A 23,655-nucleotide genomic window follows, 5' to 3' on the forward strand; every position below is an offset into this window, starting at 1 on the left:
TGCAGTGCACCACTAGTTACTGGCCTCCAGCTAGACTTTGCATTATGGATCACCACCCTCCAGGACCAGCAACTCTGCCAGTTTTCAAGACCCTTCATCATCTGCTCATCCAGCCCACATGCCAATTGTTGTTTGTGAGGACCTTATGGGACACAGTGTCAAAGGGCATCATCTCCCAGGGCAGTAATTTCATTATAGAAGTTTATCAAGTTGGTCAAGCATGACTTTCTCCTGGTGAATCCATGCTTACTACTCCTGATGATTTTCTTGACATTCATGTGCCTGGAAGTGGTTTCCAGGATTAGCTGCTCCATCACCTTCCTGGTGACTGAGGTGAGGATGAACAGCCTGTGGTTTCCTGAGACCTCTTTCTTACCCTTCTTAAAGATAGGATGAAATATTTTTCTGCATCAATCCTGTTCCTCACTAAAATTAACATAAAAGTCCCTGGACTTATCCAGATATAAGACCTGTAGAAGTAGAGCATGTATACCCAGAAGAGGGAAGCCTTTCATCCTCTTTCACAATTAAACAGGTAAAAGTTGATTCACACTTGCTGCTGGGCAAGTTGGTAAGATGCTGAAGTAAGCAAGTAAGGTGGATAAGTTAGTTTGATCCATGTGAATACATCCTGCCCTCCAGAAGGGCTTATTTTCCCACATTACTAGCGACTACCATGTATACAAGACTTCAAAACCTGCCTTACATTCACATGGTAGGGTAGGCAAATATTGAATTCTGGGAAGAAAGGCATATCTCAGAAGATTTGGTGGCACAGTCATGCTTGATATAGTAATTTCACTAGGTGGTTGGCAGTAAGGAAGGCTTTAAGCTGACAGAAAAAGTCAGGTGTAAAATGAAGCCAGCTGAACTCACAGGGATGTGTTTTCTTTTTTTGTAAATGAAATAACCTTTGAAACAACGTTTGTAGTGTTGCGATGTGTTTCATTACCTTTAATTCTTCACACAAAGGTCAGATATCTGGTTAAAGGGAGACCATATCTTCTTTACTGGTCACAGAATATGCTTGTACTAAGATTCAAAGAAGAGACTTGTGCAAAGCATAGATCAATTTGGCTTTTCACCAATGTAGCTAACATGCAACTAATACACATGGTATACAAAGAATTCCCAAAGGTTATGACTTAAATTGTAGAATAGAAACTAAACAATAAAAGCTAATAAACTGGTAGTACCTTATTCTGTAAATTCAAAATTTTGCAGAGTAAATAACATGGATTCTTTAAACAACAGATTTTCTTAAAGACCCTTAGGATTTTTCTGTCTTTCAGAATAATTTAAAGGATGATAGTGCTAAGTATGATGATACTGTACTAGAAGCAAAATGGAATTGAGATATTAAACATCAGAAGAGATTCAGTGTACACTGTAGAGGACATTGCGTTTTAGTACATTTTCCAATGCATGTATTAAAAAACAGAAAGTTTTATGTTGTTGAGTGCTAGTGCTTGTTATGACTTTCTGCAGTTCTTATACCCATTCATGTACACTAGGCTTACATTATAATTACTGCTTCAGTATATCGATGAGGGGGCATAAATGTTTTAAATCATAATTTTGCAGCCTTTATGTTTGATTTACCTGCTTCTTAGACACATTAATGCCTTTTAATAAAGCTTTGCAATTCAAGATTAAGGACTTTCAAGGAGAAGCCCTTAAAGCACTTTACAAATTCCATTCACAAAATCCTGTGGATAAAGATTATCCTCATTGTAGAACATCAGTAAATTAAGAAACAGGGTTTCAATAATCTGCTTAAGGTAACTGTAGAATACAACCCTCAGTTCTTAATTTTATCCTTTGTGCTAATCATTTCCTTTCATATCCTCATTTATTTGTCTTAAATGAATGTTTCAAATGACATGTGATATTAACTCATAAATTTTAAAGATCTAGGCTTAAAAGGAGAACATTTGGCAAGGAAGTGTATGCTTTTTAATATAAAAAGATGTTTCTATAAAGTCCTTCTGACATTTATGGGCATTTCCTAAATAAACCATTCCAGTCCTCTTTTCTTTCATAGTTTTTGTATGAATAATAATTGTCTTTACATTTTGTTCAACAGTGCCACATTTGAACAATGCGATACTAAGAAGTGCTGTCTTTTTGCCAGCCTGGAGCAGAGTGTCCCTTCAGGTGGGGTTCAGAAGCTGTTCAAAGAGCTCTTGTAGACCTTTCACTGTCATTTCTGTTGGTCCTTTTAGTGCACTGTTCTTCACTTGTTTAATAAAGAGAGGAAATACAGCCTGTCAGATGTGCCGTCATGAAGTGATGTCTTTGCTTTCAGATCTGCTCTGCTGCAGACCTGATTTCTTACAACTGCAGTTCAGGCTAAGAATTGGTATACCTTCATAAGTGCATCTACCTAGGGTAATCATTCTCCTCATCTATAGTGGGAGTCCAAATTAGTCAGACCATACTGCTGTACTCCAATGGGTGTGTAAGGGCTACATTCCAGCCTAAACATATTGTTTGGTTATATGTAAGCCCCTGTTCCTTTTTGTTCTTCACTTTCTGTCAAGGTACAGATGTCATGCTTTTCATCTGCCAGTTACGATTAATTTTTTCTTCTTGTGTCTTTCCTCACAGACAGTGTTTCTTAATACTATTTTATTCCCTTCATGAGCATGTCTGCCACTCTGTTGCATGTCTGCATTAGAGAGACTCAAGAAGACAAACACCTGGAAATGCTTTGCTGTCATTAAAAGGGGATTGGAGGATGGAAAATCACCTTGTCTTTCCACACTGGATTTCAGCCCATAATGTCTTTAAACTTGCCATAGCACAACCACCATTCAGTATTATTATGAGAACAAAACCTTAGGTACGTAAAGTGAGGGAACATATTATGTTAATCATAACATATTCCAAAGTGGTCCAGTAGCCATACCCTGTATTATTTACTAAGATTACACAGATATCCCAAGCATAACATTAGAACTATGGCCATTGCAATAATGCCCTAGAGTACTGTGACTTTAAGGTGTCCTTAAATAACTTGCAAAACCAGCCTAGAAAGAATAAAGATCAGATAGTAAAAAAAATTTATTATGTAAGACATTAGTATTCTTTTAGTCTAGTCTTTTTTGTGGCTGAGCTGAAACAAAGGAATACATATTTCCAGAGAAAGGAAGTAAAAGCAGATTCTAATGTAGAAATCAAGCAAGACTAAATGGTACTTCTTGGGTTTTTTTTTTTTTAGTTACTGAAGAGTTGTGCATGACTTTTTGTAGCTAATATCCTATGTCCAGGAATGATCACGGGCTGAAAGATTTTAAGTTTTTATATTTAAATATTGGTGAACTGCTAAACAGTAAGGTGTTATTGAGTACTCCAAATCTTTACAGAAACCTCTAACAGTCTGTTTTGCTGTAATTAGACAAAATGCCCCAAGTTTCTAAGGGTACAAAGAAAAAAAATTAGCTGTATCTTCCAAGACACACCCTCTAAGAGATAGATACTGTCATCTACACTCCTGTGTAGTACTTTAGTCTCCAAATATTTCTTCTAAAATCATTGGAAGAGTCATGTGGTTCTGATGTGGCAAAATCCAGAAAAGTAGCTTAAACTAGCTAGTTTGATTTGCCATCTTCCAACAAGGACTTCTGCCTGTGTGATCAGAACAATTCTGTGCTACTTCTGCATCCGATTTCTCATACATACACAGCACACTCACAGAGTAAGATGTATCACAGCACTGCTGTAAATGCTAGTAGTAACTCTGTGATCCTTACAATTTGCATGAGTCTCATAACTCTTTTTTTTTCCACTTTCTTGGGACAGGAACTTGTTTAGTGTTTTGGAGAAGCAGAAAATGACCTGATGATGATCAAAAGTAAAGAACAACTGTCAATTTGCCTGTACCCTGATATAACTTACTATAGCTGGTCTCCTTGACCTTATACGAACGTATACAAGGCTGTCCTGAGTAAGGATAAGCTCACTCTGATGTCATGAGCAACACAGATCTTTATTGGTAGCAAGATGCATGGCAGAAAGATGACATTAGTATTTAGAAGACCCAAAAGAGGGAGACTGCATCTCTAGCAGGATATAAAATGGTATGGCAGAAGGAAAAAAAAAAGGAAATCTTTTCTTACACTAAAGAAAACCTTGAGAGCTGGCAAGGAGCTGAATATAGAGATCCCCTAAGCTACACTAAACTTTTCTCTTACAATTCCTTCACCGTTTAAGATGAAGTGTTTGAATGTCCAATTAGTCCCTCAATAATCATGACTGCTATCTAATGATGAATAAACCATCTGCAGAAAATATTGCAATCACAGACACAGCTGTTACCATATGCTGAAACTTTCTTACATGACCTTGGTTTCTACAGTGCCTAACAGCTGAAACAAGACGTGGAAGTATTGCCAGCTTCAATTAAGACTAGCAAGCTGTTCCTTTCCCAAGGCTGTTTAGGCACTTCAGCCATTAACATAAAACACAAACCAAGGAGTTATTACAAATTTTGACTACTCGTTCCTAAGCTGGAGAGGTAAAATTCTGGAAAGAATTTCAGTTCATCATTATTAATGTGACTAAAAATAGAAAACATAAGTACTTGATATCAAAAGGTCCCCAATTATCTGTTGCTTCTAGAAATGGAATCTTAAGCCAGAGGGGGTGCAGGAAGCAGAAGGACCCTTGAAATGAGCTGCCTTGGGTTTATTTAGAACAAAGGCACAAAAGGGGATTTCTGGCAATGAAGTCTGGCATGCTTTTCTTTATTCAGCAGGTAGGAAGTATGTGACCTTGTGTGGGTTTACTGTTTGTCTACCATGCGATCTATTTCTAGCAACCTGAAATATTTTAATAAAATTAATCCTTTAAAACCTTTCCACATCTAAACTTTCAAACATGCACTTGTAGTAAGGAGGTGCCAGCTTAATTATGTATGCCTTTGGTCAAGCAGTAAATATTAATCTTTGGAGATTTTATGCTAGACTTTCTAATCCATGTAACCCTTCCTACATTACACCATATCAAAATGCTGAATTTTGATACAAATCTTAACAAATCTACAGAAATCAACGTAATTTCGTAGACCAGGAAAATTATTTTGCCTTTTAATTGCTTAAATTACCCATTCAGTTTAATATAATGCAATAAAGGAATAAAAGAGATGGAGAGAATGAAGAGTGTGGGTTGAATTGCTGTGCCTGCAAGCATTCCCAGATCTATTTTGTTTTAGAGAATGCTCATTAGCAGTTCAATGAATAATATCAGTATTTAAAATCCAGTATTTTTTTGGTAGGATGACTAGGTTACAAGGTCTTTTTCTACTCTCAGAAATCTGAAACTAATTCTGAGGGGGGTTTCCATGGTCAACATGATGACTCTTCTGACTCATTTTCCATGGACATGCTCTAATATCTACTTAAAAAAGAAATGTTTCTGCAAACACTTCAATTTCTGAAATTATTTATTGCAATAGAGTTGCTAGAATAGCTCATGGAATGCCTGGCTTTGATTTGTGGCTTTTCACTCCTCCTTCTACCTGTTAATAGTATCACCTGCAGTTAAAAAAGACTTCAAATGTATAACTACAACTATTTCCATGACTTACAAACATTTTATGTCACTTTGAAGGAGAAAAGAGATGGTCTATAACTGAGATATGGTCCAGCTTCTCACTAGGTAGGAAAGGAAAAACAGAAGTAGCCACTCACAGAAACTGCCTGGCTTCTGCCTTCACCACAATCTCCTTTCGCATTCAGCATAATTGTAATTCTCGTTTTTCCCCTGCCTACTCAATAAACTCCCATTCTCAATTTCAGTACCCATTTAGAATATGTTTGAAATGTCATTCTAAAGAAGTGCAAAATGTCAGAGCCGTTCCTAGACTAAGAGCTCATTCACACAATGTGGTATCTGACCCAGGCTTTCCAGGTCTGTGCTCCAGGGACACATCAAAAGCACTCAAGAAAGCTGAGCTACCAAAGCGTGCAACTACATTCTTGTGTGTCCTGCTAAACAAAACATTCCCACTGAATAGGTAATAAACAATTAACAGGATGTAACTAAATAATATTTGGTATTAAGGGAAAGACTGGTTTAGTTAGGACAGTGAAAGTCTGGCTACTGCTCTTAAAAAAAGCTGACTTTCCTCACCGCAATCACAATGGAATTATGCTGGCATACGCTTTAGAACGCTTATACTTACAACTAATTCATATGATTAAAAAGCTCAATGCATGAATCACATTATTTGCAATGCAGTTAGAAGACTTTTTGTGTTTGCACATCCACCCATGTATAACGAAGAGTATTGACACTGGAATTTTAAGCCATATACCAACATTAAAGTTATATGAACGGCTACTAATCTTTTAGTAACACAGCAACCTCAAACTGCAGTTACTTTGTTATTACAAATTGAGAACTCTGTATCTTAGTGAAAAGTTTACTCGTCCTGTTTGTTAGGCCTTAGCAGAAATAGGTCTATGACTTCCTCAACAGAGCCAATAAACTTCTAAATAAGTAACCACCAGAGACAGCCTAAAATGACTTTTAATTAGAAATGGTTTTGTATAATTGATTTGCATGTTCTAATTCTTTCAGGGAGGCACAAAAGAGAAAAATGTCCCAAACCAGTTTCTAGATGCAGCTAGACTAGCTTTTGGCAGCACTTAAGACATGGTTATTTGGGCTAACAAAGGACTAGTACCTAAAACTAGGAAGTCCGTTTCAGTCTTATTTCTAATTAGTATTAGTAAATATATGTTTACTGTTGACAAAAAAAATCTTTTTGCAATCATTTTACACATGTGCCTTATCAAATTCCTTTCACCAATCTCATGAGAGAGGAAAAAATCAAGATTGATCTATTTTTAATGTAATTTAAAGAGTTAAGACCCTTGTCATGCCTGGCTGTCACTTACTTCAACAGTCAGATTTGTAACCCTTCAAAACTACATGTGCTTTTCGAGGGACTGTATATGTTTTAGGTTAAGAGGTGGCTTATGTTCTCTGCTCTTCTTATGAGAATACAGAGTGCTCACCACTAGCATCTGTTTGTAAAGTAGCACATTAGAAAATGGATCCAAGGTGATGCTGAGTGAGGAGCACACTAGAAGGTAGACATGGGAGTTAAAAAACTCCATTTCTTGTTTCTTTCTTTAAAATTCCTGTGTTGCCTTTCTTATAAGTGTGTTTCCATGGCAATGGCACCCTATTGTTTATTGCCTGAACCTGGCATCTACACTGCTGCCTCAGCAATCTTTACTATTTGGCTGCTTCCCAAATTTATTTATATTTGGGTGAATTTTTTTTTTTCAAAAGTATGTTCAGAATCTATCTTTTCAGTCTGCATATTCCCTCCAGTTAAACCATCTGTGCAAATTAGCAATGCTGAAACGCTTATTAGTGCTAACAACACTTCTTGCAATTAGTGAAGTCTCCTATAAATTGTAGATCCAGTGTTCAGACCACCTGTGACACCTGGACCCCAATCTAAGAAGAAACTTAGGCTTGATGATGCTGAGATTTGCACCATTTCAAATCTGAGGCTCCGAAGCACCCAAAACAGTGAGTGAACGGGAGAGGTGCAATGCCAGTATATGAACTGTCAGGCTGCATAAAACAGCCTGTCTGGAAAATGTAAGGAATTCTGTAGCGATGTCTCGAATCCTGCTTGTCTCATAGGGTTAGGTCTCTAACTGTAAGCATAGGATGAATGAAACTTTGATTCACAAACCTAGTTTTTAGGACTATAGGCAGACATGAAAACATTCAATCTAAGGAGACCAGAGAACATAAAGGAACTATCTTATGTAGTTGCACCTTCGTCAGGAGTGTCACTCTTGTCAGAGCTGCATGTGAAGATGGAGCAATGACCACAGCACCTGGGAGGGAGTGACAAGATGGACAACTCCAATAGGGACACGCTCTGGAAAAGGAGAACTGGGAACTCAGTAATGGTGATTGGGAAGCAACGGTCAAATGGTAAAATTTAAAGTTCAAGGAAAACGTGATTAAACTTTGAGTTGTATTGTGAATGCCAGATGCTTGAAATAGCCCTGAATTTTTCCTTCCTTCTTCAGACAAAAGGAATGAATGAATGGGTTCAGAATAATGCTGTAGAAGAGGAGGTACAGGCAAGACAGATGGACTACTATATTTACCTGTAAGTTTGTAAAATAATCCCAAACAATTTTTTTGAGCCAATGTAGTCACTGTCAGGCAATGGGAAATATACAATAATATAATATAATGTTTTATACAGAAATATTTTTAGACTCTATAAAACGAATGTCTTAGACAGTCAGACATAAAAACATACAGCTTTTAGTTCTAGGTGTTGTAATTTATCTTGGCACCCTGATTCTAAAGATCCACTCTGTAGGCCAGTGTTTCTTAATTTCATATAATTGAATGATCATAAGGATGTTCTTAGGAAAAAAAACTCCCACAGACCAACTCTACAGTGTTCCCACAATTGTCGTCATTTACAAGCAACTAAAAATTAGGCTAAAGTTTGAATGTTCATTTATTACAAAATGAAAGGAAGTCTGTTTTCTCGGAAATATGGAATATGTGTGGTTTCTTTCTAATTTCACAGGCCAATGTATTAAACTCTACCAGTGATGCATGGAGCACACTTTGAGAAACACAACTGAAAAGAACTGTTGGAGATACTGTGTTGGATGCAGATTTCATGGTATCTTGGTTCATTCATCATAAATTTGATTCTTTGATCATTTGTCTGGTTTTCCTGATGCATTTTGCTAAAAAAAAGAGCACAGCTGATTGTACCAGATAAGAAGCTTGTTGCTGTTGCACACACGAAATTTGGCTATGAGTTGACTTGTAGCTCCACAGATAACCACAGTCAACACTGGGTAAACTCTGAACTTTGGCAAGGCTGCCATTGCCTGCTTGGAGGACAGAGGGAGAGAGTTATAAGAATCATGTGAGGAAGTGCATAGATTTAATTCTTTCTTGCCAACCTTCCCAAAGCTCTGAGGAAAAAAATATATCTATCCATTGAAAAATAAAATGAAGAAATGGTGATAACCCAACACAGACTTTCTACCTTTATGAATCCATAAACCCTTGCAATTTAAATTCAGATGACAATTTACCAAGAAAAGCATTTGACAGACAAAGAAACACCTATATTCACCCTGGCAAGGGTACTGCATTTACATAACTTTAAGGTTCTAAATTCAATTGCTACTCTCTTGGAAGAAAATACCTACCCAGATATCTTTCACGGTGCCCTTGTATTACTGGTTTTCTTTTACACTGCTCATTCAGAAACTGATTTGCTTTGCAATTTCCCTAACTTTGCTTAGGAAATAGATATCTGGAATTATCACCCTCATCTTTGCCATCAATTTTACTCTCTAGAAATACTGGTAATGCACTAAATGCTCTTCTTATTAGAACCTACTTAGAAACCTTTGGACAAGTGGTTTAGAACATATTGCCTTGAAAATTATTTTCAGCCTGAAAAGCAGGATTAATTAGCTTTGCAATGACCTACATGAATTCTTCAAAGTGTCTGATTGCCATCCAAGGAAAAAGTCACATAAAATGCACTCACTTGATCTCATACAGGTGGGATGGAAAAGGAAAGCACATTATTTACAAGAGAAATAAATGACATGCTAGAGACAGAAAACATTATATTGACATCATCTGGCAACTCATTCAAATTTATACGCAAGGTAAAATTTATTAGAATCCGAAGGCCAAGGAAATAGTAGGTTGACTGTCATTATAAACAACAATAACTATTGACAGTCTCTGTCTGATGATGATTTTACTGCTGCCTGTCTGGCAAAAAAAGGTAAATAACTGTTGTATTTTTAATCTACCTCTTTCTGGTCATAACAACACTTCTCATCTTTTGTCTGGTATTCCTCAAACAGTTTGTAAATATTCTGAAATTTAGTCTTTTCTGGTCTATTTTTATGCTACGTTGTACACTGCATAGAACTTGACTGTACTTGGGGCTATAAATAATATTTGTAAGGGAAGATGAATCAACCAGTATATGCAACACCTGTCCATTCTCCTACAGCAATGAATGATAATGGTAAAATTGCACACTGTGGACATGACAGGATATGTAAGGAAAGTATAAATCAAGCCTTGGTGTGGACTGGAATTCTATCTCTTGTGCTGCAGCATCACAGGAAGAAAGTCTAGGTAGGGTCACACTAGAAGATTGTCAGAGTATCCCTCAGAGCTTGTCAGTAACTGATATAGGCCCAGGAGAAACTGTCCTTCCATCACTCAGTTCAGCAGGGCTCCAGAAAGGAGCAAGAAAAATCCATGAAGGATGGAATCATCTTCAGGACAAACTGAATGCAAAGGTTTGAAAATCGTTCATGGAGCAGTGGCCACAGGCAGGTTCACACAGTCCCTGGCAGAGACCCTTTCAGAGTTTTTTTCTGTATTCTACTATTTCCCTCCTCAACTTTCTCCTCTTTACATTGAAGACTCTCCATCCATACAGCAGCTTCTCCATCCACCCAGCAATTTTACTTGCTCTTCTCTGTGCCTTCTCTAACTCCACTATGTCCTTCATGAGATACAGAGTACAGAACTGTACACAATACTCAACAGGTGATGAAATATTACAGTCTGCCTTGTTCTCAGTTCCTCTTCTTGGTGATGCTTAACATTTTGCTGTTTTTTTCAGACTTCTAAGCATTGAGCTGGTGGTTGTGGAGGATTTTTAATGATGATTCCAAAAACTCCCTTCAGAATTGTAGCTACCTGTTCAGAGCTCAGCATCATGCAAATGTGGTTTATATTGTTAATCCTTTGATACCTAACTTGATGTTTTCAAGTGTTGATGTTGCTGAGTTGAAAACTGCCACCTCCTACCTACACCCTCACTCAGTTTGGTGAGGTTTGTCTGGGGCTTTTCACTACCAGTGAGGCAAATGGTGATTAGAAAAAAAATAATATCAGCTTCAGACTTGACAGTTTCCCTGGGAATTTTCTTCCCCAGGTCATTGATGAAGGTGATATGTAAAACTAGCATCACTCCTTTAGGGACTTTGTTTTTTCAATAATGATAAACCTTAAAAATGAGACTACGAAGTGGCACATAAGGCAAGCAATTCCAACACAGCTAGATCAGGATCTGGACATATTATTTAACTCATATTGACTACAGCATTTGTACTCCATATGCAGCAGTGAGAAGCAGTACAGTACAGAACAGAAAGTCTTTGTCTGCACTGTTAAGAAGGGAAGGGCTTTTCTATCCAGACCACAGAGATTTTGCAGTACATCTACTTTCCTCTCTCATGCAGTATGCATAACTCGTTAGCATCACCACTTCCAGGACCTGAATTTTTTTAGATGATTGGAAGGTACTTACAGAGTGCAAAAGTGGGCTTTTTCTAGTGATTAAATCATCAGGGAGAGTCCAGGATAGGATGGACTATGTCACCAAGTTCTTTCAGTAATTTATCTTCTAACTCCACTGTACGTGAAGTGTTGCTAATGCTGCACCTCTCGGGGAACAGGAAAAGCTTTGCTCCTTAACATTTGCAGAGTTCAGAGATGAAAGTAAAAGTGATATTAAGTTACAAAGTAAAACCATAACAGTAAACGTTTCCTTGAGAAGCCAAGCCTAAACCAGATCCAAAATATGTCATCTCCCTTGAGCTCTGTGATACCAGACATAAAAACCTTGGTTAAAGCCTCTCGGAATAACTAAGAGGCAAGCTGAAAAAGCCAAGGCCAAAGAACATACAAAAATTATCTTGTCCAATATAGAGTCTGCTTGCAACAGCACAGAGAGTAGAAGTTCTTAAAGCCTTAAGCCTGTCTTTTTGCAACTGTTACAGGCACCCAAATTGGGCAGTGACTTGAAAAAGTTAGGTGCTGGCCCATCAGGGCATCAGAGCTTCTTGCTCAGCTATATCTGCCTTCCTAACGAGAAACCCAAACTTAGCCTTCCTGGAAAAGCAGAAGGGAGCTGTCAAGAGGGAGTCACTCTGAAGCACCAGGCCCAGAGCAGTGTCTGAAAGACACCAGAATTAGGATTCTATTGTAGATACTATTAACCTGTTGGGATTCAGAGTAGCAACCTTTTTTCTACAGGTAAGAAAAAGGAGAAGGCAGCTTTTGTACATCGGTTCAGTTGCAGTTGTACATCGGTTCTGGGCTGTAGCTGACTGATCCCATTTCAAAATTGGTGTGGGTGGGGAAGTAATAATCATAACAGCACTTATTTTTTTTAGGAAGACTTAACATAGACAATGAAGTAAATAAGGGCTGGCAGCAATTTACGCAAGCAGTGATCTCCCTATTCTTCCAGACTAGATTTTCAGATAAAGAAAATCTTCTAATCAATAGCAGTATAAAACTTCCTCCTACTCAGTTTGTTACGGTCTTGGAAAAACAACAGCTCAATCTAGTAGAACTCCTCTTGTCTTGGGGCGGAAGGGTGCACCAGGACAAGCTTTATACCAGCCCCATTTTCTGTGGTAATAATTTAGAGGACTTGCAAAAGATCTTAAAATTTCACTCAGGAAAGCAAAGTGTTCCTGTAGAATGTGTTAAAAATCCTAAATAAGCAGCACAAAGAAACTGCAATTCTGTGTGGTAGAATGAAGGCTAACTGAATGTTGTTCATTTGTAAATGTCCTAGAGGACATGCTATAATATAAATGGTTTTATGGTATGAATAAGAAGAGAAATCAAAGGATGATTGTTGGCAGATGAGCACATAACCTGGCCCAAAACTTTGAAATTACCAAAAGTAATAGAAGCAGTACTGAAAAATTACAAGATATGTGAGCATAACACAGAGACAATCAAACTGCTTCAGTAAACAAAATATGAAGCCAGTTGGACAGAACTTGCTCTCCTGAGGGTTGTTTCCATGTGGAGGAGCCCAGTTTACATCAGGTTGTCCGCACAAAATGGCCCAAAGTCATAAGTGCCTAAAGATGCAATGCTAGACCTGAAAATGCAATGGTGACTATCAAGCAATGTATGAAACTCAGGATACAAACCCCATCAAAGCAGATGACAAGGAGGGAAGAGGAGCAGGGGGTGGGAGGGGATGGGGGAATTTTTAAGCCTGAGGGGAAAGTACACGTTCTAATACATAAAAAAATAAAAAGCAGTGTTTATACAGTACCAGTGGGCACTCTATAAAACTGATCTAAAAACTTCATCTATAGCAATGAGTTGGTATCCGTGACCCTGAGAAATGCCCTTCAGTGGTCTGAAGTCCAAAATGGTGTCGGCTAGGCAGTGAGGACTCCCAAGAACTAAAAGTTAGTATCTATTGTTTTATGAGCACAAGGGCACTTTTTTGAGATGCAGAACTGTTCCATCTGCTCTTGTAGATTAACAACAGGAAACATGCCGGTGCACAAGACCTGAGTTGAAGTGATACTAGATCTATTAATATTGACCACAATATACAGGTGATGGCCTGTTGGAAGAGACTGTTAGAAGCTACCTCAGCTAGATACCAGAAGAAGCTTTCTAGGCAGGGAAACAAAGTGATTAAGGCAGGAAACAGAAATTTAAGGCAAAATGCCCTTTTAAGTCACAGAGTGTAGAAGAAAGCAAAGGACAAGACAAATCCTGAGAGTTACATCATTGGCACTTACTGAATGAAATCTTTGTCTTTATGGCAAAACATGGGGGAAGACAAGGACAAAGGAGGGAGTTAAGGACAGAAACACTAACAATATTTAGCTCTGTATCAAACACTCTAAACTTGGCAACATCCAAAACACCAAAAAATCTACATAGTCATCAAAATTTTTCTGGTGTGCATATTGAGAAACAAATGTACAGGAAAACAGCCATGTTGATCACTGACAGTCCTGCTGATGTTAATGATAAAGAAGTGCATGATTTGATACAGGATCATATGAAGAAGAGTTTCTAGATTATTTCAATTGTTAGCATACTTTGCTTACTGTATTTCCCATTTTACTTAACCTTTTTCTTCAAGTTTATGGACTTCCTGAACTGATGTTTTGATCCAGACCAACATGTTTAATTAGTATATGCCCCGTGAATTTGTTTATTTATTTGCTAAATTTGGTTAGTTGGTTTTGAACCTATATGGACTTTTTGCCTCTGCAAAATTATTTGCCAATGACTTGTTTAATATAAATATTTAAGTTTGTGGAAGGTACTTCTAAAAACTACTTATTTTCATTGCTTTGAAACTTCTGTGTCTCCATGCTCCTATACAGAATGAAAACCTTACAAGTTTTACTACTTATTACTTCAGTGTTCATGATTTTATAGATCTTTCCTCTCTGAGCTGAAAAGTCCTTTTTTTTTTTATTCTTTCTCTGTGTGAAAATAGTTCCACACATCTGATTATTCTTGTTCCTCTCTATACCTTTCCTAGGTCTACTTTATCTACAATAATTCTACTTCTACTGTAGGGAATGACCAGAACTTCACACTGTATAGAAGATATGCAACATTCTAAGCAGCATACTGATATCTGATCTGGTCTCAACAATTTTCCAAAGCAGTTCTTCTGTCATGACAGCCAATACGATGATTTCAGATTACTTTTCTCCTATGCCTTCATCCTCCTTAAGAGTTCCTGTTGCATCTTGATTATTTGTAAACCAGATAAATTCTCTGGCAGATTCCTTCTGCACAACTTCAAATAATTCTACAATTTTCACCAAGTTCCTCCCAAGTCTTTGCTTTTGGCTACCTTTTTTTATTCTTTGCTCTTTCTTTGCTGACTTTTTGCCCTTTTCAATTCCCCCCTACCTGGATATGACTTCCATTTTTTTAGTAGGGTGTCTTTTTTATAACTACTTCACTCTTTCATTGGGCTGTTTCACAAAGCTGTATCCTTTTGTTTTTACAGTTAGCTTTTCAATGAATGGTTCTGTTTAATTAGCACTGTTCATTAAATGCAATCCTGTGATGTGGTTGTTTTAAGCATTGACCACCAAGCTATAAAAAGTTGTCCTTCTAGCTGCTCCTTTTAATCTTCCTTTTAACTAGTTTTCTCACAGCAATGTAGCTACATTTTTAAAAAGAAAATGCTATTGTGTTGCATTTTTCTTTCCTATAATCCACTTCAACAGACTTACATGAGAGCATATCACGGTCATTTTGCAGTGTCCTTTCTTTGGATTTTTTTTTTTTTTAAATGTGGATAAAACCTAATTATCTATAATAAGAAGGACTTCAAGAAGAACACCTTTTTTTTCAGAAACAAATATCTGTCTGCTTAAAGACAGAGGCTACCATTGTATAATAAAGAGGTAGATTTTTTTCAGTTTGGGGCATAAAGATTCAACTGCTGCTCTATACTTTCATTCATTTGCATTGCATTGACCTGGCTCCAGCTGCCTTTAAAATGGATAAAGATGCATAAAAGATTCAAAAGCAGATGATGAGTACACAGAATCACCGCTGCCCTTAGATAGTAGCTAGCGAGCAGGAAGAGCCACAGTGCACCAGTGATTGGTGTAAGTTAGTCAGGAATCCAGGTGAAATGACTGTTGTAAGTTATCTCTGTTGAAATAATCAAAAAGATATATGTAATTCTTTTTACTTGGAATAGGGGAGTTAGCTATGTTTACCTAAGACAAATCACCTGTACATACTCTTTGGTTGCTGCAAAGGAGGAAAACATCTCGTGTCCTTGCAGTCTTTTCTGAGACAACCCTTTCTCTTCCAACATTCCTCTAAATTTGCAGTTCAATGGTATTAAAGTAAAATTATGTGGCATACTTTCTGTCCTGATTTGAGATTTATCGCATAACATTATGTACTGAGTTTTTGCCAAGGTCTCGCTGTTTTACAGCCCAAAATAAATCCTCAGTCTGCTATGAGTACATATTGTCCATCACTCATTATGTTTTCTTCTTGAGTCATGATTTTGCCATATTGGAAAAGACTGGCAACAAAGTCTTTAATAATTGGAAATAATGCCTGAGTAAAAACAGCAGGAGCACAACTTTTTCACAAGTTATATCATATACTCATTGTACATTTTCTCTCCATATAAGATGTTTCCTGACAATCCATGACATCAGGGCCTAGACTAACTTGTTTTATGGCAGCAGCTGAAGAACATAATTAAAATTAAAATCAGAAAGCTTGCAGAGACTGTCTGTTTGGAAAAAAAAAATAGACCAAGAGGTATTTGAAGATCTCTGCAAATCCATACAACGCACATCTGTGATGAAGTAAACACAGCAAGGAGCTTTTGCTGGTGACCTAAGTAGGATCAGATATGAAGGATCTGGATCTTAATGTTCTGGTTACTTGGAAACATAAGCAGAGGAAAGACTTAGTCTACAGTTCATACAACTTGAATGGTATTTAAAATATAGAATTGAATTAAAAAACAGAATTTACTGTAAATTCAAGATTTATTTAAAAATCCCACTTACCTATATAAGTTATCCAATAATTATACTGAAAACTTTGCTTTATCTCTCTCTAGCTAATAATTTTCTATGGTATTTGTTTCATATAGTTAATGGAAGAATGTTATGTATATGAAAGTCAGTTATGACTTGTGCCCTAGCTAAATGGGATGTAAAAAGATTAAAGGTGATACTTCTCAGAGCTTGTAAGGGGTAGAATCAGCAAAACTTACAAGATTACAAAATTAAACATTCTAGTCAGTGTGAATAACATCGAGAATTATTGACAAACTTCAATTATTGTTACTTGTCGTCTTGTGCTGTGGCTACAGTAGAGAGTCAGAGAAAAAGATAATCACTCTCTGTACTGTACTACAGAATGGTTTGCACAGTCTCATTATGTTGTCTGCTCTCCAGACTCCTTCTCACCTGTTTATGAGATAAGACAAGACGCCAGAAGTTAGTCAGCTGGTGATTAAAGGTAACTTAGATGACCAAGTGCAAATTAAAACCCCTCTTTGCTGCTAAGAAATCTCACATTTGCCTGAACTTTACAATTCTCCCAGCACATAAGATTGCCTCTGTGAAGATGCTGAATACCTTGACACTATACTCGAGCTTTCGAGATCTCAGTCAGGCTTTGGTGGGGAAAGGAAAAGTCCTCCAAAAAGTTCAGTCCAAATGGTATAATTGGAATACTCCTAGTGTGCTGACTCATTCTGTTTCTTCATAAAATGCAGTTCTGGCTACTACTTTCTTGTAAGGCTGAGAGAATTATCCTTCAGTATGCCCTTCAGAACATTTATTTAAGTGTTGGGAAAGCTAGGAGGAAGAGGGAATAGGAAAGAACATAAAGAACAATCAAATGTGCAAAATCAGGATAGGTTAATGAGAAGCCAGGTAGCAGTTCCATAGAATAAGGGCTAAGGGTTGTTTTGGATAACATCTGCCAGAGGAAAGAGTGAATGTGATGAAAATAATTAGTTGTTGCATGCACTTCCTTGTTTCTCACAGTCTCTCTGCTTGGATAACAGCTGGTGGAATGGGAACTGTAGTCTTATCTCAGAGTACAATTTAATGGGCAGTTTTCATATTAAACAAATGTGTAGTTCACAAGGCTAGCCAGCAGAGAGCAACACTAAATTTGAACTGAGTGTGATATCCTGACAAACTAATTACTACATTACTGTGCATAAAACTGTATAATGCAGTATGTTATATTTAAGGCTCTGTTACATTAGTCACAGCCACTCATTGCCAATGCATTCCAATGTAATGTCTAACCTAGAAAAACATGTATGCAAATCATCTGAATGCTTGCTTTTAATTTGCCTGATGTTATGGGGTTCTTCTGAGGTTATGATGTATGGCAAACCTGTAAAATTAAACACAGATGTCCTATTATTTCACACAAAATTTAACTGCAATGCTTTAACAAGGAATTTGCACAGTTAAATGATTCTCTCTAGCCACATGAAGCGGTCAGCTGGTTCAGAACAAACACAGCTTGTACAAGATATATCAGGCAAATAAAAACCATCTCTTTTATCTGCAAGGTTTTCAATACATGTTGGTGGAAAAAGTTTACCATCTCCTTTACGTGGCAGTCCCTGAATCTGCTTGCTCTACATTTATTCCAGCCACCCTCTTGGTGCAGCTGCTGGATGACTACGAAAACCGCCCGCACATTTTAGGCTGAGAGCATTGGAGAAGTGACCCGCTGAGCCTCATCACGGTGGGAGATGCAGCAGGAATCTGTGCCCAAGTCATGTCATATCTCTAATGTACTTTTTCACTTCCATTATTTTTCCACTGAGCCTCAAACAAAAGGTTGCAAAAAGGGACAGTATATCCCTTTTAATTTCTTTAGAATGTGACTAGAAATTTCATCTTTCATCAGGTTCCAGCAAACAACAAAAAGTAGAAAAAATAATGTTCAATTCACAGTGTAGTGTTCTATATACTTGAAATGCTAACTGACATATTGAGCATCTTACAGTAATATCATACGTACATTATGGTGAAGTAGAGGTAGGCAGCAAACTTTCCATGAAAATCTTCCTGGTTAACCAAATGAAATGATTTGGTCTGTTTCCACACAGTTTCACCCACAAAGCATTCTTGTAGTTTGGCTTGCAAGAAGGGATATTCACTGTAAATTTTAATTAAATATAGCTAAATATTTCCAGAAAGTGAATTTGAAATTAACACAGAGACTTCACAGCAGCAGTCTGATCCAAGAAATTGTGCTCAGCTATTCAGGGAAAAGGAACTGTAGCACGCGTCTAGGCAAAATATTGGATCAGTTACAAATTACCAGAGTTCAAAACAAATAGTGTACAGAAGATTTAGAGGTCAAGCACAAGTCATTTTGGTTTGTTAGTCAGATTAATTTTCCAAATCATCTGAAAGACTATGGAAATCTTTACAACACAAAAACATAGAAATGTCACTGAGTAAATGACTTGCTTCGAAAGATCCTCCGAGTCTGCCGGTACTCCCAGTATCACAGGCATGCAACACACTGGAAAGGACGTAACATACAGATTTAAAGCAAAAATATGAAATTTTCCATTGTTAGAGCTACAAAGGTCTGTAATAGCACAGAGGGGAGGTAAGGTGGTACTAAGTCCTCTGTGCCTTTGCCATCATTTCGGATTCTGCTTGGTCTGGCATGGTTTCACGCTGAAAGCCAACTGAGCTCTGGCAGTTTCCTCTCCAATCTAAAGAGTAGCAGATGATGCTCACAGTACAAAGGCTGAGTGACAATGTCTTAAGCAGTTGCATTTATCAAATGGTTTAAAGTGTAGCAACTAATTGAAGTCTCATATAATGCCAGGAGTCATCCTGCCTCGTGTATGTGTGGTATAGAATGCCATTAAACCAGCTTTTCCTTATAGCATCTTAATGTGACATTTTAAGTCATTCACTTCACTTGGACAATACAGTCAGTACACTTACCTCATTACTAAATGCCACTGGCATTTGTGTCACTGGTGTCCATGGGGCTGGGTACTGATGGGGAAGATGACAGAGCTCCAACTGGAAACTCAAGGCATAAAGCAATATCCCTCAAGGAGGGAACCCTCAGAAAGGAAGGTCTTCTTGCAAGAGAAGTTACAGATCCCATCTGAAATGGAAGGAATAGAGAAAAAAGCTAAAAGAACCTGATTTCATGAATAGAGGGACTGTATAGGAGGTGAAAGACCCCTTAGTCCTCTGGGAAAATTATTCTTTCTCATCACATCCCATGTTCTTGCTGGCACTCTGGCCAGCCAGATTTGTCCTTCCTGGTAACAACGAGGACTAAAGATAACACAAAGTAAAGTGCATCTTTTCAGTCTCACACAATATCTCCTCTTATGCTTTATCTTCTTTTTTCTTAAGGGTATTATTTTAAGTAAAGAAGCAGGCACAAGACAGGCCACATGGTGAAGTGTGCTTAGCACTCCCTCCTACTTGTGCCTCGGCACAGCCCTGCCCTGGCTTGCTCGATAGCTCTGTGCTGTGTCTGTGTATAAGGCACAAATTGCTACAAGATCCAGCAGATTCACTCTAGAGCATTTTAATTCCACTAGCATCTCCGGAGTTATAGAAGCATCAGATCTGCATGACAGCATGCAGGCTCTCCAGATCTGCATGACAGCATATAGTCTCTCCAGAATTACACTTAAAGATTCCACATGTGTTTTGTAATAACATGGGCTTCCTACTAACCTGCATCACTGTGGATTTCTCCTATAACATTCAGCACAGTCATGCCCTCAGTGGGTGCAGATATGAGCTGAGATGAACTGTGTGTATGAGAGACAGCATGTAGTACCAGGACATAAGAATGAGCTCTTCTGCTCCCATCATTTCACACTACACTTTGTTTCCCTTTCAGTTATTTGCTGTTCCAAAATGACTGCAAAGCCTCAGAACATGCACATCTGTATCTTAGCAATGCTATAGTATCAATATCAGTAGTTTTCACTAAAGACTTGTGCTGGCCTTCCTGCTTTCAGTAAACAACTGGCAATTTCAAGAATTGTGATACTTTTGTTTTTCATACCCTTTTCATGGTTTTTAAAACCATCAGGTTCTTCAGAACTGCATTTGAAGAAAATACTGTTGTCCCAGTAGACAAATACAAGTAGATCCTAGATCATCACTCCCTGGGGAATCTGGGAAAACCTTGACTCAATCACTGCCTTCTCAGCAGCCCAGGTCAACTGCATTTGGAGTTTTGGCTTGGTGGCTGAATCTGGCAGCACATCATGGGTAATCCCTTGTTCGCACACTTTACAACCCAGCCTAGTATATTATCTCTGTAGCTATCTTTCTGCCACTGATGCCTTTCCTGGCTGCTAGCTGGGATGAACTGGGGGTCAGCAGGGCTGAGCTGGGGTATCCAGAGGCAGAGCTGGAGGGAAGGTCTGCAGTACTATTTTTATTTCCGTGGGAAGGCATGGACATTTTTTCTGTGAACACCTCAGAAACCACTGCTGATTGCTTGTCTATACTGACCAGCCTGCAGAAGTTCTGGACTTTTTCTGGCTAGGGTTACACCAGCTCTTTCTAGTGTCTCGAGCCTCCCTTTAAAAGCCACATATACTTTAAACAGAAGAGCCAGCATCTAAAATCAGACGTGTCCTACTACATGTGCATAATAGAACAAGCATACAGCAACACTATCAAGAATATTTGTCCATGCTTCAGCAAGTTGCTGCCCAGGAGCTTTCTGATCCTGATGTAGAATCACTGTATAGCAATAGATGGATTAATCTCCCATGAACTTTTCTAGAAGGCTTGCAAATGCATTTTCATGACTTGGGGAAGACTCACCTGTACTTGGCTTTTTCTTAGCACCACTGCTAAGTATGAGAAGAAGACATACTTAAACATAATCACATCTTCCTTGACAGCACACTTCTAAATTCTAGGTGAGCAAATTCTTTAGGAAATTTTCCCAGTTACATATTAGAGATAATTTTCGAGCTGTGGGCTTTGATTTGGGAAAATCAATAGGTAATCATCCATCATGTGAGCACACATCTAGAAAGTTAATGACCCTTGCATGCAGAAAAGGTGTTAGGCACCAAATAAATCCATAGGAAGGTTAGAGGGCTGGTCTTCTTTAATTACAGCTGTTTCAAGCAACAAAATGAAAGCATCTATTTTAAAAGTGTTCTTAATAATTGAGCTAACCCCTCTTTTGGAGATTGGCTTCAAGAAACATGAAAGAGTTATGAAAGCTTTCTTAGCAATATGACGTAATCTTCAAAATTATCCCAGTGAGTACATTTTCAACAAGTTATTTTAACTGAGCTGCTAATTCATCACGTACATTTTATGGAAAGATCAGCTTTAATCAGATATGCTGTGAGGTGCTCACGGTATGTTGTGTTTTCACCTGTATTCTTTGACTGTAAGTCTCAGGGTAAAATATATTATTCATATTATGTGCCAAGTTCTTGAATGACAGGGATAAAAATACAGTTTGGAAAGCTGCTCATTGTTATGCAGTCACTTTTGAAATAGTTAAGGCCTAACCCCCCAAGTTAGGTATCTCAGAATACCATTTGCTGAACATAAATTTCTAGATGTCTACCCACAAGGGGAAGAAAAGTCACTTTATGTATTTGTTGAACAGAAAATGTGGCATTGAAAAGCGTATGAATTACATAGTGTTCTTCCTGAAAAATAGAGTTGCATAATATGTTGTTTTACTACTGCACGTAGTAAAAAATCATTCTTGGGTCCCAAAGCCAGAAAAAACAACACATGAAAGGACAAACTGACTACAAGTTCACTGCTTTGGATATAAAAAGGTATCTGGCATGATGAAGTCTTTTTTAGTCCATGTGTTTTTCATTTGAATTGGTTCATGTAAGGTTCTTTCAAGAGAGGAAAAAAAAATGCGATAAATCTCCTTAGGAATAGAGATGTGCAAGCTTGGGAAACTCGCTGGGCAAGCCAGCTTCTTTTGTACGCCAAATTCTAGGGGCACAAGAGCCTAATGAGAGCTTAATTAAAATTGATGTGAAAAAAATCAAACACTTTAAAGTATTGTTTTGGGGCTTGCAAATCTCATGCCAGTGAAAGTCAATCATTTTGTGGCTTTGGAATTTAGTTCAATTAATATTTTTTTCTTTTAATCTGCAGGCCTCTCTTGCTATCTCTTGTCTCTCCATCTGAAAAGAAACAAACTAGGAAAAATACTGCAGGGAAAGAGCCCATTCGTTTGTTTTCCTCAGTTTTCCTGAGTCCAGGGGAGTAAATATTTAAGTGTTGACGTCAGAGTTTAGAGGTTCTTCCTCTTTCAAGACATTTTTCTACGTGGTCTTTTGCAAGCAAACATGAAATCATTCTGTTTGCACTCTGAGCATATGTGCATTCACTTTACGCATCCTTGGAGGGAGCACGCTGCTGAGCACAAATTGATATTTTCTGTCTTTCAGCAGGGGCTTTATCTTGGGCTCTGCACTGTAAATGCAGTAACATAGCTTCCAGTTCAGGGCTGTCATACATCCAACTGGCTCAAGTCTTGGGCAGAGAAACTTATATTCTGCCTGCAAAAGACTATGTAGACATACTCTAATACTCATTCACACTGGGCTTGATCTGATGCCTGCTGGAATCAATTATAGTCTTTATACTTCAATAGGTTTTACAATAACCTTTTTTCAATGACTTGCATAAAGTATTTATCACTCAGAACTTCTAGGGACTTCTGTGGGCCTCGGGATGCTCAATATCTAGAAATGGTAGGTTTTGCCATTTCAGTTCAGACATCCCTTCCACACAAAAATCAACACTCTTGTTCCAAGTAGATTTCCATTTTGGTGACAGATTCAGTGAGAATGAGCATCATTCATCATGTCAGTGATTCTTCTGGCAGCTCTGCTTGGAGAACTTTGAACTCTAGTAAGTTCAGGGATGCAATTGCAGCTCAGTTTGTTTGTAGCATTGCCTGATTAAAGCATAATGTTCACTGATGCAAATAAGGACTGGGAATCAGTGGTGTTACATCAACCCAATGAACATGAAGAGTTAGGCTTTATAACGATAATGGTTTCTTGAAAGAGAAATGGCATCAGAAGTTACTGTATTTTTTAATAGAGCAGTTTCCTCCAGCCCTTTAGAACACTCTCCATAGATAGTCTAACAAGGTTTCAATGACAGGCAATCAATTCTCTAGGGTTTTTTGACATTAAACATATTTACTCAAGCTAGAACAGGATAGTCTATCAGCTATGATTTTTAGGGGTTGTTGATCTTTTTCATTTAGCAAGAGAAA

General features: G+C 37.9%; 1 long non-coding RNA gene across 1 annotated transcript in view; it reads right to left on the reverse strand.

Moving 5' to 3' along the window:
- Positions 1-16,961: 16,961 nt before the first annotated feature.
- The window catches only part of LOC128852348 (uncharacterized), a 52,325-nt gene continuing 45,631 nt past the window's right edge, over positions 16,962-23,655 (reverse strand). Inside the window, exons 7-9 of the long non-coding RNA XR_008450145.1 lie at positions 19,335-19,503; positions 18,388-18,525; positions 16,962-17,748 (exon numbers count right to left, since the gene is read on the reverse strand). This is a non-coding gene — a long non-coding RNA (uncharacterized LOC128852348). The remainder of the gene's footprint in view (positions 17,749-18,387; positions 18,526-19,334; positions 19,504-23,655) is intronic.

This window comes from Cuculus canorus, chromosome 5, assembly GCF_017976375.1.
Source record: "Cuculus canorus isolate bCucCan1 chromosome 5, bCucCan1.pri, whole genome shotgun sequence".
In the NCBI taxonomy this organism is placed as follows: domain Eukaryota; kingdom Metazoa; phylum Chordata; class Aves; order Cuculiformes; family Cuculidae; genus Cuculus; species Cuculus canorus.